We start from the raw sequence: 16,671 nt of genomic DNA, 5'->3' as shown, positions 1-16,671 counted from the left end.
TGTTTGACAAACCCAAAGACTTTAGCTTCTGGAATAGGAACTCAGTATTTGACAAAAACTGCTGGGAAAACTGGAAGAAAGTATGGCAGAAACTAGGCGTAGACCAACATCTTATACTGAATACCAAAATAAGGTCAAAATGCGTACAGGATTTAGACATAAAGGGTGATACCATAGGTAAATTAGGAGAGGGAGGAATAGTTTACCTCTCAGACCTATGGAGAACAGAACAATTTATGACAATACAAGAGATAGAGGATATTATGAAATGCAAAATGGATCATTTTGATTACATTAAATTAAAAGGTTTTTGTATAGAGGGCAGCTAGGTGGCGCAGTGGATAAAGCACTGGCCTTGGATTCAGGAAGACCTGAGTTCAAATCCAGCCTCAGGCACTTGACACTTACTAGCTGTGTGACCCTGGGCAAGTCACTTAACTCCCATTGCCCTGCAAAAAATAAAAAAGTTTTTTAAAAAAGTTTTTGTACAAATAAAAAGCTATAGAGATAGTGAGAAGAGCCACAAGGATCAATATACCCTTTCCAGGAGCAAGTTATTCTATTTATGGTTCCAAGCACTAGAAAGGGGTAGAGGGGCACCACATGGTGTGGAAGCTGGGGAGAAGTCTGGGGAGCAAAGTGAATTGTGGTTGGAACCTGGGCTTAGATGTTGTGGGTGACTGAGGCAGGCAGGAGCCGGAAAGTGAGTTTTACAGAAAAGGAAAATATCAGAGGGAGATGGCAGGTCTGGGCCAAGCCGGTATAGGAATTGGAAAGTGGAGAGCCCAAGTTGGGGAGCCATGGAAGGAAAGTGATGAACTTCTGGAAAGGAGGACACAGAATTACTGGAGAGAGCTTGGCCTATTTTGAACCTGAGGAGCCTAAGTCAGAACAGCTACAGTGACTTATTTCATAAAGGAGCTAGAAATAGGACTTATGAGTCTCCTGGCTTAAAGACTTAAAAAAAAAAAATCTTTCCACTACCCAGAATTCCCTGAAACTGCAGACCTAGGTCTGGATCCCCACTGGACTTGACTAGGTCCTTCTCTCTCTGGTCAAATAACCAGATTTTTCTTCCATTATTAGGTCACTGTTTTGTACAAATTTTCAAGTTGGATTTATGGAGCCTGACTCATAGAGAAAAGGGAATTATGCCACCCACTAGAACTGCATTAATAAATTTTATCCTTGTCTTGATGTTACCTATCATACAATCACACATTTCTGAACCAGGTGGAGAGTAATAACACCTTCCGTTTATACAGCACTGTATGGTTGGCTATAATATATTTAATCTTCACAACAACAAACTTGTAAGGTAGATGAACAAAATGGTCATTATTATCTCTGCTTTATATTTATGTGAGGTCATTGGAATAGTCACACAGCTAAGAAGCCCAGACTTAAACCTAGGTCTTCTGGCACCCAAGTTCAACTATAACCAAGTTCAAGGTCTGGGGCAAGGACAACTCTCCTCCCCTCTTGCATCATCCTGGAAGGCCTGCTTGTTTGGAATCCTCTTTGACATCCAGGAGAGGCCACAGTCAAGGAAATAGACACTGCATCAGGGATGAACTCTGGAAATTAAGTAAATCTACAAGTCTTAGTCTCTGATGAAGACAAGTTTGTTGCTTAAGGTCATACCTGTTTTCTGACTAGACCCTTTAAGCATCCACAATGGCTTTCTACATTATCTAAACAGCCACCACAACCAGGCCATTCCAATCCCCATCTCTCACAAGTGGCTTCCTTATTCCTATCTTCCTTCTGTCTTGTTTGTTTGTTTGTTTGTTTTTTATTGGGCAATAAGGGTTACATGACTCGCCCAGGGTCACACAGTTAGAAAGTGTCAAGTGTCTGAGGCTGGATTTGAACTCAGGTCCTCCTGAATCCAGGGCTGGTGCTTTATCCACTGCACCACCTAGCTGCCCCTTCCTTCTATCTTTTAAAAATAAATTTTTAAATATTTTTTATCATTATGAATTTGACAAACACCAGCAAGTATAAACATTTCCAAATACAAAGAGAACAGAAAAAAAAAAGACTGTGTATGAGATCATGAATTTCCATTATATACAGCTCATTTTTAGGTTTTTTAAAAGCTTGGTCTTCTTAAAGTGCATAATACATTCAGAACATTAGTTTTCCCACTTATCTGTACTCGGAACTTCCTTATGTCTTATACACTTTAAAAAAAAACACCTGTTATTGATGTTTATGCTTCTTTTTTTCTGCTTCACTATCATTATCTCCCCCCACCCAGTTCTTTACTCCTTAAAAAAACAAAAAAAAACCAAAAAACAACTCCCTTGGAATCAATAAGCATAGTCAAGCAAAACAAATCAACACATCGTCCATGTCCAAAAATGTATATCTCATATCTCATTCTTCTACTAAGAATGAAGTGAATGGACTAGAGTCCATTACCTCTCTCTCTGTCAAGAGATCTGTCTCTGCATTGTCTCAAAGGCCTCCCATCCTCTCCATCGATCTATGTCGTTTTCAGGTACCTGTTCACCATTCATTCATTCCTGCTAAGAAGCCTTCATTTATTGACTCCTCTTCATCTCCCCTGACTTCCTTCATGTCTTAGCTAACATCTCTACAAGGAGCCCTTCCCAATCCTCCTTAAACTTAGTGCCTGCTTTCTGAGTTTGTGCCCCACTCCCTCCCAATTTATCCTGTTTTTATCTTGTTTGCACATAGATGTCTGACTATTGTGAACTCTTCAAGATCAAGGACTGTTTCTTGCCTTTCTTTATATTTCCAACATTTAGCACAGTTCCTCAAACATAAGTAGATGCTGAATAAATGCTAGTTGACTTGATTTAACTTGACATCTACTTACTGCTTATACACAAGGAACTACAGAATGTCAGAGCTGGAGGAGACCATAACATAACATAATTCAATCATTTAGATTTTACAGAGCATGGAATCTGAGGTCAGGAGAAGTCTGTATTCTGTTCTGTTTGCTTTACAGATATATGTGTGTGTGTGTGTGTATACACATATACATATATACATATTTTTTCCAATTACATGTAAAAACAATTTTTAACGTTTGTTTTTTGGGTTCCAAATTCCTTACTTCCCTCCCCTCCCTCCTCATTAAGAAAGCAAGCGATTTGACATAGGTTATACATGTGCAGTCATGCAAAACATATTTCCATATTAGTCATGTTGTGAAAACACAGGAAGTCTGTAATCTGTTAATTAATAACTAACATTTATATAGCACTTACTATGTACCAGGCACTGTGCTAATCACTTCGCAATTATTATTTAATTTGATCCTCACAACAAACATGAAATGTAGGTGCTGTTATTTATCTCCATTTTGCGGACAGGGTAACTGAGGCAAACAAAAAGGTTAAGTGACTTGCCAAGGGTCACTTGGCAACTCAGGTCTTTCTGACTCCAGACTTAATACACTATCCCCTAGGGCAGCCACCTAACTGCCCCAATTACCATAGAAGTCTTCCCCCGTGTTTTCATGTATGCTTTGTCTTCTTAGTTAGAATTTAAGTTTCCTATTTGCTTTCTCTCTTTTTTACTGGAATATCCCACTTTATCGATATATTCCTACATGGTATTATTTTTCAATAGCCTAGTAGTCATATAAGGAAAAAGTGTGTGTATATATGTGTGTAAACATATACACATTTACATACATATATGTGCATATATGTGTGTATATCAGCTAGGTGGTGTAATGGTTAGAGTGCCAGGCCTAGAGTGGTTAGAGAGCTTATCTTCCTGAGTTCAAGTCTGGCCTCAGACACTTACTAGCTGTGTGACCCTGGGCAAGTTACTTAACCCTGTTTGCCTCAGTTTCCTCATCTGTAAAATGATCTGGAGAAGGAAATGGCAAACCACTCCTGTATCTTTTTTTTTTTTTTAGTAAGGCAGTTGGGGTTAAGTGACTTGCCCAGGGTCACACAGCTAGTAAGTGTTAAGTGTCTGAGGCCAGATTTGAACTCAGGTACTCCTGAATCCAGGGCCGGTGCTCTATCCACTGCGCCATCTAGCTGCCCCACTCCTCTATCTTTGCCAAAAAAACCCCAACTTGGATCTCAAAGAGTCAGACATGACTGAAACTAATGAACAACAACACATACACATATGTTGTGTATACATTCAAACATATACATATATATACACATATACATACATATATATATACACACATACACACACACACACACACACACACACACACACACACACATACACACCCCTCTCTCTCTCTCTGACAGACAGTGCAGATGGATAAGTGAACTGGGCCCAGAAGTGAATATTCTAATGATAATGTACTAGGTTGATAAGTAATGGATCCCACAATGCCCAAGGGGTCAAAATTTCATGGGACCTGAAGGACAATGGAGAGACACGTAGTAAAATTTATGGACAATTTATGGTAAAACATGGACAAGAATTACAAGGGCTGAGGGGGCACGGGAAGGCTGAGCCAAGCTGCACTGTTGGAGGGAATACTGGCACTGGCGGTTCTACTACCAAACTGTTGAAATGCTGAGGAACAGTTCCTTCTTCAAGTCCTTGAACACTGGGTGAAAGATCATTACGTGCAGCAGCGAGGTGGTATAGATAGAGAGCTAACCCTGAACTCAGACATTTACTAGCTGTGTGACCCTAGGCAAGTCACTTAACCCTAACACTTGCCTCCAAAAGGGAGGGAGGGAGGAAGGAAGGGGGGGGGGGGAGGGAGGATCATTACTTGTATAACTGGCTGAAGAGGCGCTGTCCCAGCCTCCCCAGCTTTCTTCTTTTTTTCATGTCCTAGAACAGTTGCTTGTACAAAGAACTGGAAAGTTTTTCAGTCACCTTTAGAGCAGAGTTTCTGAACTTTAAAAAAAATATTTTTGTGGCTGTAATATAATTGATTTCCTTTGTAATCATATGTATTTTATGCATCTTAAAAACATTATTCTGGGGGCAGCTAAGTGGCGCAGTGGATAAAGCACCAGCCCTGAATTCAGGAGGACCTGAGTTCAAATCCGGCCTCAGACACTTGACACTTACTAGCTGTGTGACCCTGGGCAAGTCACTTAACCCTTATTGCCCCGCAAAAAAACAAACAAAACAAAACAAAACAAAAAAAACATTATTCTGAGAAGGGTGAGGTCTATAGGTTTCACTGGACTGTCAAAGGGGTTTCTGACACAAAAATGGTTAAGAACCTTTATTCTGAAGGGAGGAGAGAGTCCATGATACACACACACACACACACACACACACACACACACACACACACACACACACACACACAGAGTTAACAACCCTTGCTGTAGGGTAGAACAGGTGGGTCCTGTATATCCTATATAGCTAGCACAGTCAGCAGCAAGAATGGAAGTAAAAAAGGATTCAGTTCCTCTTGGGAAGGTAAGGGAGAAATAGCCTCTGATGGGTGGTGGGGGGACAGATGCCCACTCATAGCAAACCCCAGTCTGATGAAGATGATACAACATAGTATGGCACACATGAATATTTTTTAAATTTTATTAGTTATTTTTAACATTTTTTTAAATTTAGAGTTCTAAATTCTTTCTCTCCCTCCAGCCCATTCCCCCTAGCCATTGAGAAGGCAAGCAATATGATTTCAATTATACATATGAAATCATACAAAACATATTTTCATATTAGTCAAGTTGCAAAAAAACCCCAGAAAAAACAAGAAAAATAAAGTGAAAAAAGTATACTTCAATTTGCACTCAGTCCATCAGTTCTCTAGCTGGACATGGATAGCATTTTTCATCATAAGTCTTATCTTGGATCATTCACTCATGAAAACTTTTTAAAAATGATTTGATCTGGGGCAGCTAGCTGGCGCAGTGGATAGAGCACTGGCCTTGGAGTCAGGAGTACCTGAGTTCAAATCCGGCCTCAGACACTTAACACTTACTAGCTGTGTGACCCTGGGCAAGTCACTTAACCCCAACTGCCTCACTAAAAAAATAAAAATAAAAAAATAAAAAAAAAATGATTTGATCTTTTTTTTGTTTCACTTAATAGTTATATATTTTTTCCAATTACATGTAAAGATAGTTTTCAACATTCATTTTTATAGGATTTTGAGTTCCAAATTTTTCTCCCTCCCTCCCTTCTTCCCTCCTCCCCAAGGCAGCAAGCAATCTGATATAGATTATGTACATATAACCATATTAAACATATTTCCACATTAGTCACATCGTGAAAGAAGAATCAGAACAAAAGGGGAAAACCACATGAAAGAAAAAACAAAAAAAGTGAAAATAGTATGCTTCGACCTGTTTTCAGACTTGTAGTTCTTTTTCTGAATGTCACACATAAAAACTTAAAGGATTGGATCGCTAAGTGGCGCAGTAGATAAAGCACTGGCCCTGGAGTCAGGAGGACCTGAGTTCAAATCCGGCCTCAGACACTTGACACTTACTAGCTGTGTGACTCTGGGCAAGTCACTTAACCCCCATTGCCCTGCAAAACAAACAAACAAACAAAAACAAAAACATCACAAAATCCAACATTAGCACAGCTTTAGGAAACCAGACATACCACCACACTACTAGTAAAACTGTGTGTTGATGTAATATTTCTGGAAAGTAATTTAGCAAGATGCAGTAAGAGTTACAAAACTGATTGTGCCCTTTCACCCAACAAATCCACCATTAGGATTCTACCAGGATTGCCCATCCTCCTGCCAGGAGTCCTGGATGCACCTCAGTAACCAGCTAAGGATATTATTAATGAGGGGAGAGGGAAAGAGAAAAGAACTCTCTGTACAAAAATAGTTTTACTTATAATAGCAAAAACCTGGAACTACCTCATAGCATCTGAAGTTAGAAGGAAGCTGAGAGAACCAGTCTAAAAACCCTTCATTTTACAGATGAAGAAACAGCCCCAAGAGGTTAAGGAAATATCCAAGGTTACCCAGAGAGCTAGAATTTGTACCCAAGCCTTCTGACTCCAGCTGCAGAGCTATTTCCATTATACCTGAATAGGTCTTCCCTGTTGACTGGGAAAGTGCTAAATAGTTTTTGTTATCTAAGTGTAATAGATCATTGTTATGCTGTAATCATGAAAAATACAAAGAAATATGGAAAGATTTACATGAAATGATACAGAGTGAAGAAAGCAAGATCATTAGGACAACGACAAATACAATAACTCTGACTCTATTTTGAAATATCTATTATTTTTAAAAAATATTTTAATTTTTCAAATTTTAAAATATATGTTAACAAAATCTGATAACATACACAGAAGAAAAAAAAAAGATGGGAAAGGGACTTGAAAGTCAAGCAAAATGTGATGGCTATTTAATTGAAGTTTCTATAACACTACCAGGCCGCTAGATGGTGCAGTGGTTAGAGTTCTGAGCCTGGAGTCAGGAAGACTCATCTTCCTGAGTTGTTTTTTGGTTTTTTTACAGGGCAATGAGAGTTAAGTGACTTGCCCAGGGTCACACAGCTGGTAAGTGTCAAGTCTCTCAGGCCAGATTTGAATTCAAGTCTTCCTGAATCTAGAGCCGGTGCTTTATCCACTGCACCACCTAGTGGCCCCCCCCCCCCAGTTCTAATCTGATCTCAGATATTTACTAGCTGTGTGACCCTGGGCAAGTCACTTCCACCCTGTTTGCTTCAGTTTCCTCAACTGCAAAATGAGCTGGAGAAGGAAATGGCAAACCCCTCCAGTATCTTTTCCAAGTACAAAAGCAACTAAATAAGAATACAACACTACCACGTGTTACAATGGATAAAGTCCTGGGTCTGGAGTGTGGAGACCTGAATTCAAATCCAGCCTCAGACACTTAATAGTTCTGTGACCCTGAGTAAGTCATTCTGTCTGCCTCATTTTCCCCAAGTGTAAAATGGGGATCATAGTAGCACCTACCTCTAAACGTTGTGAGGTTCAAATGAGAGATTTGTGAAGCTCTTCAGCACAGTACCTGCCACATGTTGTTGTTCAGTCGTTTTGGTCAAGTCTGACTCTTCATGACCCCATTTGAAGTTTTCTTGGCAAAGAAATGCATGTGACTGCTCCTAACCAGCAGTGTCTCCTTGGTTCTTTGTTTTTTTTGTTTTTTTGGTTTTTTAGTGAGGCAATTAGGGTTAAGTGACTTGCCCAGGGTCACACAGCTAGTAAGTGTTAAGTGTCTGAGGCTGGATTTGAACTCAGGTCCTCCTGACTCCAGTGCCGGTGCTCTATCCACTGAGCCACCTAGCTGCCCCTCTCCTTGGTTCTTGATTCCCATCCCCTGCCATCTTCTCGAGTGGATTGTCCCCTACAAATCATGCTCACTCTCTTGAATCTCCAACCTCTTCCTTCCCTCCTGATTTCTTTCTTTTTTTTTTTTTTTTTTGCAGGGCAATGAGGGTTAAGTTACTTGCCCAGAGTCACACAGCTAGTTAAGTGTCAAGTGTCTGAGGCTGGATTTGAACTCAGGTCCTCCTGAATCCAAGGCCAGTGCTTTATCCACTGCACCACCTAGCTGCCCGCCCCCTCCTGATTTCTAACATACCCAAGTCTCTCCATTCTTAAACAATAAACCTTCACTGGACCCCACATCCTCTGAAGCTATTGTCCTATATCTGCCCTCTCTTTCTCAACCAATCTCCTTGTTTGCGTTCCTTGCCTCTCTTGCCCTCCTGTCATTCACCCTCCAAACCTTTGTGATCTGACTTCCAACGTCCTCCCTCAATTCAAGCTGCTCTTTCCAAAGGTACCAGGGATCCTCTTTATCACCGAATTGGATGGTATTTTCTCACTCCTAATCCTTCCCGATTTCTCTACTTCATTTCACCCTGCATTGTCCACTCTCACTTCTCAGGGCTTTCATGTCACTTCTTCCTCCCTCCTACTTCTCCTACTACTTTTCTGTTTGTTTTGTTTTTGTTTTTTTGCAGGCAATGGGGGTTAAGTGACTTGCCCAGGGTCACACAGCTAGTAAGTGTCAAGTGTCTGAGGCCGGATTTGAACTCAGGTACTCCTGAATTCAGGGCCAGTGCTTTAACCACTGCACCATCTAGCTGCCCCCTCCTACTACTTTTCTGACTGCTCCTTCTCAGTCTTCTTGGCTGGATCATCATTGTATCACCTTTCTCAATCTCTCTCTTTTAGTACCTTCATCAGCAACCACAGGCTTAACTGCAACTTCTAGACAGATGCCTCACAGATGTCTGTATCCAGCCCTAACCTCTCTCCTGAGCTCATCTCACATGACTACTTCTCCAGCTCAAAAGTGGATCTTCCTTAGGTGTCTCAAATTTAACCCATTCAAAAATGGATTCATTACTTTTCCCCTAAAATCTGCTTCTCTTCCAGACTTCCCAGTTTCTGTCATGGATACCACTAACCTCCCAGTCACAGATCTCACATCTTTGGTGTTTTCCTTGATGCCTGTTTTGCACTCACTACTCCCATATATTATTCCCCTTCCCACACTCCATGATCCTGCTGTACTGGTCTTCTCTCTATTCCTCAGACACAGCACTTCATCTCCTATCCCTGTGCACGTACAATGTCCATCCCCCATTCCTAGCATGAACTCCCTTCTCACCTCCATCTCGTAGAATTCCTTTCTTCCTTCAAGAAACAGCTCAGGGGCAGTTAGGTGGCGCAGTGGATAGAGCACTGGCCCTGGAGTCAGGAGGACCTGAGTTCAAATCCAACTTCAGACTTGACACTTACTAGTTGTGTGACCCTGGGCAAGTCACTTAGCCCTCATTGCCCAGCAACAACAACAACAAAAAAAAATTGGGGGCAGCTAGGTGGCACAGTGGATAGAGCACTGGCCCTGGAGTCAGGAGGACCTGAGTTCAAATCTGGCCTCAGAAACTTGACACTTACTAGCTGTGTGACCCTGGGCAAGTCACTTAACCCTCATTGCTCCACCAAAAAAAAAAAAAGTCTAAAATAAAAAAGAAACAGCTCATGCCCCACCTTCTGAAATGAAGTTTTTTCCTGAATTCCCCTAATTACAAATGCTCTCTCTCCACAACCACCTTTTATTTATCTAGCTTACTTTATTTGTGTTTGTTCTGTATGTATATGTGTATATATACATATGTATATACATGTCTCCCTTGATAGAGAATAGGGATTCCTTTATTCTTTGCAGCTCGGTTGTCCAGTGGATCAGTTGCTAGACCTGCAGTCAAGAGAGATCTAAGTTCATATCCAGCTTCAGGTACTTACTAGATGTGTGACCCTGAGGAGGTCATTTGACTTCTGACTGCTTCAGTTTCCTCAATTGTAAAGTGGAAATAATAATAGCACCTAGTTCCCGGGGTTGTTGTGTGGATCAAATGAGATATTTGTAAAGTGCTTAGCATAGCACCTGGCACACAGTAGGCACTTCATAAATGCTTGTTGCTTGCTTGACTGATTGATCAACAGGGTAAATTCCGAAGTTCATTTTGCATAGAAGTCCTAGGTCCTCAGTTTTGTCATTTACTAGCTTTGTAACCCTGATTAAATCACTCTAGTCCTCAATGTTCTGACTTGTTGAAGGAAGAGATTTGCACTAGCCATCTCTGATTTATTTCTTCCAGCTTTGAAGTGAAACCATGTGAGGCAATGTTGTTCCATGTCCACTAGGTGGCAGCAGGAAACCTGTAGACAGTATTGGGATGACTTGTCATGGCCTTGATGCTGAGAGAAAAAAAAGCAGACTGTTTGTACAAGGAATGTGTTGCAGCCTTCAGCAGAGCTAGGTAAAAAGGTCAGGTTGACCCTCTCTGCAGGAGACATCTTGATGTAGACACCCTGTGGGCATGGGGTCTGTTTAACACATCGACTGTCTTGCACCTAAGCACACAGTCAAACTGGTGATAGCATTGTAAAGGCAGAAGATTTGGGGGCAGCTAGGTGGTGCAGTGGATAAAGCACTGGCCCTGGATTCAGGAGGACCTGAGTTCAAATCCAGCCTCAGACACTTGACACTTACTAGCTGTGTGACCCTGGGCAAGTCACTTAACCTTCATTGCCCCGCAAAAGAAAAAAAATTTTTAAATAAAAAAAAAAAGTAAAGGTAGAAGATTTAAAACTCCAGTCAATGCAGTAATCAATCACAATTCCAAATGATTCATGATGAAGCATGCTACCCACCTCCAGACAGAGAGGTGATGGAATCAGGGTACAGAATGTCATGTAAATTTTCCAATATGGCCAACATGGAAATTTGTTTTGCTTGGCTGCGCTTACTTATTGCAAGGATTTTGTTTTTCTCAAATGAGTAGTAGGGAAGTAGGAGGAAAGGCAATCAGGTAGGGATAGAATAGACAAAAAAAAGTAATAAAGAAACAAGGGTCATTGGAGCAATTTTTAAAAAGCGGACAGAAGGAACCACAGGAAAGTTTTGAAGTCATATGTTGAATTTATTATATACTTAAAAATAAGCGGTGCATAAGAGATTCAGAGTTTCATGTACAATTCTCTTTTTCTGTGGAAATGCCATCTTTTATTTAGTTTTTAAGTTCAGAATAACACAATTCCATTTTTAGTATGATAAAAACTGGGGTTACCCATAACCCTTCCAAGAGACCTGGATGGCACCTTGATATCCCAGATCTTCCAAGCTAGGGGGTCTGTCTCCCTGAAAAGAGAAGAGATGGGAGCTGTTGAATTCTTCTTGCTTCTTGTTTGAAGCCTTAGAGCACTGGAATCAGAATAAAGAAATTTGGGTTTGAGTGTTGGCTCTGGGCCTCATTTTTCTTTTCTTCTTTTTTTTTTTTTTAACGGGGCAACGGGGTTAAGTGACTTGCCCAGGGGCACACAGCTAGTAAATGTTAAGTGTCTGAGGCCGGATTTGAACCCAGGTTCTCCTGACTCCAGGGCCGGTGCTCTATCCACTGCACCACCTAGCTGCCCCCTGGGCCTCATTTTACTAACATGTAAAATAAGAAGGTTGAATTAGATGATCTTCCAGATCCTTTCCAAATCTAAATAAATGCTCCTATAATTTTTTTTTTTTTTTTAGTGAGGCAATTGGGGTTAAGTGACTTGCCCAGGGTCACACAGCTAGTAAGTGTTAAGTGTCTGAGGCTGGATTTGAACTCAGGTACTCCTGACTCCAGGTTAGGCACTCTATCCATTGCGCCACCTAGCTGCCCCGCTCCTAAGATTATTACTATTTTAGCCTTAGGTTGGGCAGCTAGGTGGCACACTGGATAGAGTGCCTAACCTGGAGTCAGGAAGACTCATTTCCTTGAGTTCAAATCCAGCCTCAGACACTGACTAGCTGTATAACCCTGGGCAAGTCACTTCACCCTGTTTGCCTCAGTTTCCTTATCTGTAAAATAAAGAGCCTCTCTGTATCTTTGCCAAGAAAACCCCAAATGAAGTCACAAAGAGTCACACTACTAAAAAATGACTGAACCACAACAACTGGCCATGATAGAGAGAAAATGGGTTTGGGGGGCAGCTAGTTGGTGCAGTGGATAAAGCACCAGCCCTGGATTCAGGAGGACCTGAGTTTCAAATCTAGCCTCAGACACTTGACACTTACTGGCTGTGTGACTCTGGGCAACTCACTTAACACTCATTGCTCCACCAAAAAAAAAAAAAGAAAATGGGTTCGGAAACCCCATGCAATCAACCCTCATTCATCCATGCTAATAAGAGAGCAATGCTGCAGGTGAACCAGAATGAAACATAACGGAATGACGCATAAATCATGTACATTGAACTTTAGAATACTTTTCAGGCATACCTTGACCTAATATGACATAAAATGAAATAACATCATAGGGGGCACTCAGTTCTATAGAAATTAACAATGTTGTGTCACCCTCAATATCTCTACCACTGACTCCTCCTTCTCCTCCTCCTTTTCCTCCTCCTCCTCCTCCTTCTCCTGCTCTTCCTTACCATCACCACCATCTTCCTCCTCCTGTTGCTGCTCCTGCTTCTGCCACTGCTGCTTCCCTTGGAGGGGACCATCCTGGTGTCTCTTTTGTGAAGTAGCTGAAGAGACCCCCCCCAAACTCACCATGGCTGATGAAAAGCCAAATGAAAGAGTCAAGACTGAAAACAATGACCACATTAACTTGAAAGTGTCGGAGCAATGGTTCGGTGGTACAATTTAAGATTAAGAGACACACACCACTTAGTAAACTAATGAAAGTCAACATGAGTGACATGGTTTGTCAATAAGGCAGATCAGATTCGATTTGATGGGCAACCAATCAATGAAATAGACGAACCTGCGCAGCTAGACATGAAGGATGAAGATATATTCCAGCACCAGACAGGAGGTGTTCCTGCAACTCCACTCCAGAACTGTGCTCCCAAGGAAAACAATACATTCACTATCATTTTTTTTTTTTTTTGGTGAGGCAATTGGGGTTAAGTGACTTGCCCAGGGTCACACAGCTAGTAACTATTAAGTGTCTGAGGTCAGATTTGAACTCAGGTCCTCATGAATCCAGGGCCGGTGCTCTATCCACTGTGCCACCTAGCTGCCCCGAAAACAATACATTCACAATTAGAAAACCAAGATTTGGTGCATCCTGACTACTGCAGCATAGTTTTCTCTCTTTTTTGATTCCCTCCCCCCATTCTTTTATTGTACATAAAGCAACTAGTGTATGTGCACAGGCATAATGCATATTTTTTTTAACTAAATCGCTGATGGTATGTTTTAATCAACATCCAATGAAGATGGGGAGGGGGAAAATGAAATGATTCTGTGAAAATATCCCTTTTCTTCATTAGTGGCATGCTCATTTAACTTTTATCTTTATATTCCCTAAGTTATTTTGCTCCCATTGTTTAACAACAAAACTCACCCCCCAAAAAATCTTTGCCTACCTTGTTTGATTGGATAATTTCAATGTTTTTTTCTTTTATCATTGTAAAACCAAGGATGATTTTATAACTTTTTGGACATAGCTGTTACATGTAGGGCAATCTCTGTTTCTCAGTAGAGATAAATTACTATAAAGAAATTGATCCTAGATAGTTTTCCCTTCAAGCCAAACGTCTTGTTTAAATAAAATTCTTGTTTAAAATTTTTAAAAAGTTAACAATGTTATAAATGTGATATACATTCCTTGATGACTAAATTTTATGCTATAAAAACTTTAGTCAGTCATTACAGATGCCACTTCTTGGCCATCTCTGTAAGATGCTACCTAAACTCTAGTTATCACCTTCATCTCTCTTTTATGGGACACCACTCCTGAGAGGCAGGAGTCTGATAGGTGAGTTATTGCCTTAACTTGCTTTCACATGACCTCTTAGTCATCTCCCCCTCTCTTTTCTTTTTTTTAAAAACATAATAAGGGGGCAGCTAGGTGGCACAGTGGATAAAGCACTGGCCCTGGATTCAGGAGTACCTGAGTTCAAATCCAGCCTCAGATACTTGACACTTACTAGCTGTGTGACCCTGGGCAAGTCACTTAACCCCCACTGTCCGGCAAAAAAAAACAAACCCAAAACAAACAAACAACAACACACAACATAATAAACATTTTTATTTATAGTTTTGGGTTCCAATTTTTATCTCTCCTTCCCTCCCTCTCCTCCTCCCTCCCTGAGGTGGCAAACAATCAGAATGGGTTATACATGTATGATTATGTAAAACATTACTATATTTGTCATTTTGTACAAGAAAACTTGATTAAAAGGAAAAAAAAGTGAAAAAAAGTGAAAAATACACATGCTTCAGTCTGTTCCATCGATATTAGTTCTTTCTTTGGAGGTAGATAGTATGTTTCATCAATAGTCCTTTGGGGGGGGGGGCAGGCAGCTAGGTGGCGCAGTGGATAAAGCATGGCCCTGGATTCAGAAAGACCTGAGTTCAAATCAGACCTCAGACACTTGACATTTACTAGCTGTGTGACCCTGGGCAAGTCACCCTCACTGCCCTTGGGATTGTCTTGGATCACTGTATTGTTGAGAATAGTCAAGTCATTCACCATTCATCAAACAATATTGCTGTCACTGTGCACAATGTTTTCTTAGTTCTGCTCACTTCACTACACATCATTTCTTTCCAGGCCTTTCTGAAATCATCCTGCTTGTCATTTCTTATAGTACAATAATATTTCCTTACAATCATGTACCACAGCTTGTTTAGCCATTCCCTAATTGATAGGTATCCCTTTGATGTCCAATTCTTAGCCACCACAAGAAGAGCTGTTATAAATATTTTTGTTCTAATGGGTCTTTTTCTCTTTTGGGGATGTCTTTGGGATATAATCCTAGCAGTGGTATTGCTGGAACAAAGGGTATGCACAGTTTCCCCCTCTCTTTCTAACTCCCCATTATGCTTTCTTCTCCCCATTAGAATATAAGCTTCTTGAGGGTAGGGACCACCTAGCTTGTTTGTGTTTGTTTCCTCAGTGCTTAACACATTTCCTGGTACACAGTATACAATTAACAAATGCTTTATCTATGTATCAACCTACCTTCCTACCTAAGACTATTCTCTGCCTTCATATCATCTCAGCTACATCTCCCCTTCACATTTCTAGGGGGTATCCCCATAGGGTTGAGGTATCTCCTCTAATACTATCACCTCCATTCTGATGTGGTCCATCCCCCTAACCCCCACTGGAAGTCACCAATTTCCCCAGTTTCATTTAACCAATGATTATCAATTAGCTTTTTTTGGGGGGGAGGGCAGGGCAATGGGGGTTAAGTGACTTGCCCAGGATCACACAGCTAGTCATTGTCAAGTGTCTGAGGCGGGATTTGAACTCAGGTACTCCCGAAACCGGGGTGGGTGCTTTATCCAGTGTGCCACCTAGCTGCCCCTTAATTTGAGTATTTATAATCTTCAGAATAACTTAGTTGTGCACAATTGTTTTTAGAACAATATTGTTGGTATTGTATACAATGTTCTCTTGGTTCTGCTTATTTCACTCTTCATTATTTCTTGCAAGTCTTTCCATGTTTTTCTTTTTTGTTTCGTTGGTTTTATTTGTTTTGTTTTGTTTTTTTGGTGAGGCAATTGGGGTTAAGTGACTTGCCCAAGGTCACACAGCTAGTTAAGTAAGTGTCAAGTGTCTGAGGTCAGGTTTGAACTCAGGTCCTCCTGAATCCAGGGCTGGTGCTCCATCCACTGCAACACCTAGCTGCCCCTTTCCATGTTTTTCTAAAATCAACCAGCTCATCATTTCTCTTTTTTTTCTTTTTTTTTTAGTGAGGCAATTGGGGTTAAGTGACTTGCCCAGGGTCACACAGCTAGTAAGTGTTAAGTGTCTGAGGCCGGATTTGAACTCAGGTCCTCCTGACTCCAGGGCCAGTGCTCTATCCACTGCACCACCTAGCTTCCCCCCTTTTCTTTTTTCTTTTTTTCTTTTTTTTTTTTAGTGCAGCTCATCATTTCTCACGGCAAAGTTGAAGCCTTCTTCACCTAAAACAAAAGAACAAATGCTGAGGCAAAGCACCAAGGTCCATATCCAAGAGGCACATTGGTCTTGGATAGGGAGGGAGGGTCTGAGGCCACTCCTCCTGTGGCATTGTCTCTCATCAAAATGCCGCCAGACTAGAAGTCAACTCAAGAGAAAGGATGAGGTTGACTAGTACCTTTTGAATGGATCTCCAGTTCTAGCTACACAATTGTAGCTAGTAAAAGAGGCTTCTATTCATCATATAGTTGGCCAACCAGAACCAGTTAGAGAATGTCTAAAGATGGATCCAGAGCTAAGAGCATTCTGTACTTCT

At 41.0% G+C, this 16,671-nt stretch overlaps 1 pseudogene; it reads left to right on the top strand.

Annotated features, from left to right (window-relative positions):
- Positions 1–12,989: 12,989 nt before the first annotated feature.
- Positions 12,990–16,364, top strand: LOC122754825 (annotated as a pseudogene).
- Positions 16,365–16,671: the final 307 nt, after the last annotated feature.

Source organism: Dromiciops gliroides, chromosome 4, assembly GCF_019393635.1.
Source record: "Dromiciops gliroides isolate mDroGli1 chromosome 4, mDroGli1.pri, whole genome shotgun sequence".
Taxonomy (NCBI): Eukaryota; Metazoa; Chordata; class Mammalia; order Microbiotheria; family Microbiotheriidae; genus Dromiciops; species Dromiciops gliroides.
Note: the sequence above shows the minus strand (reverse complement) of the source record. Positions and strands in the feature narration are given on the sequence as shown.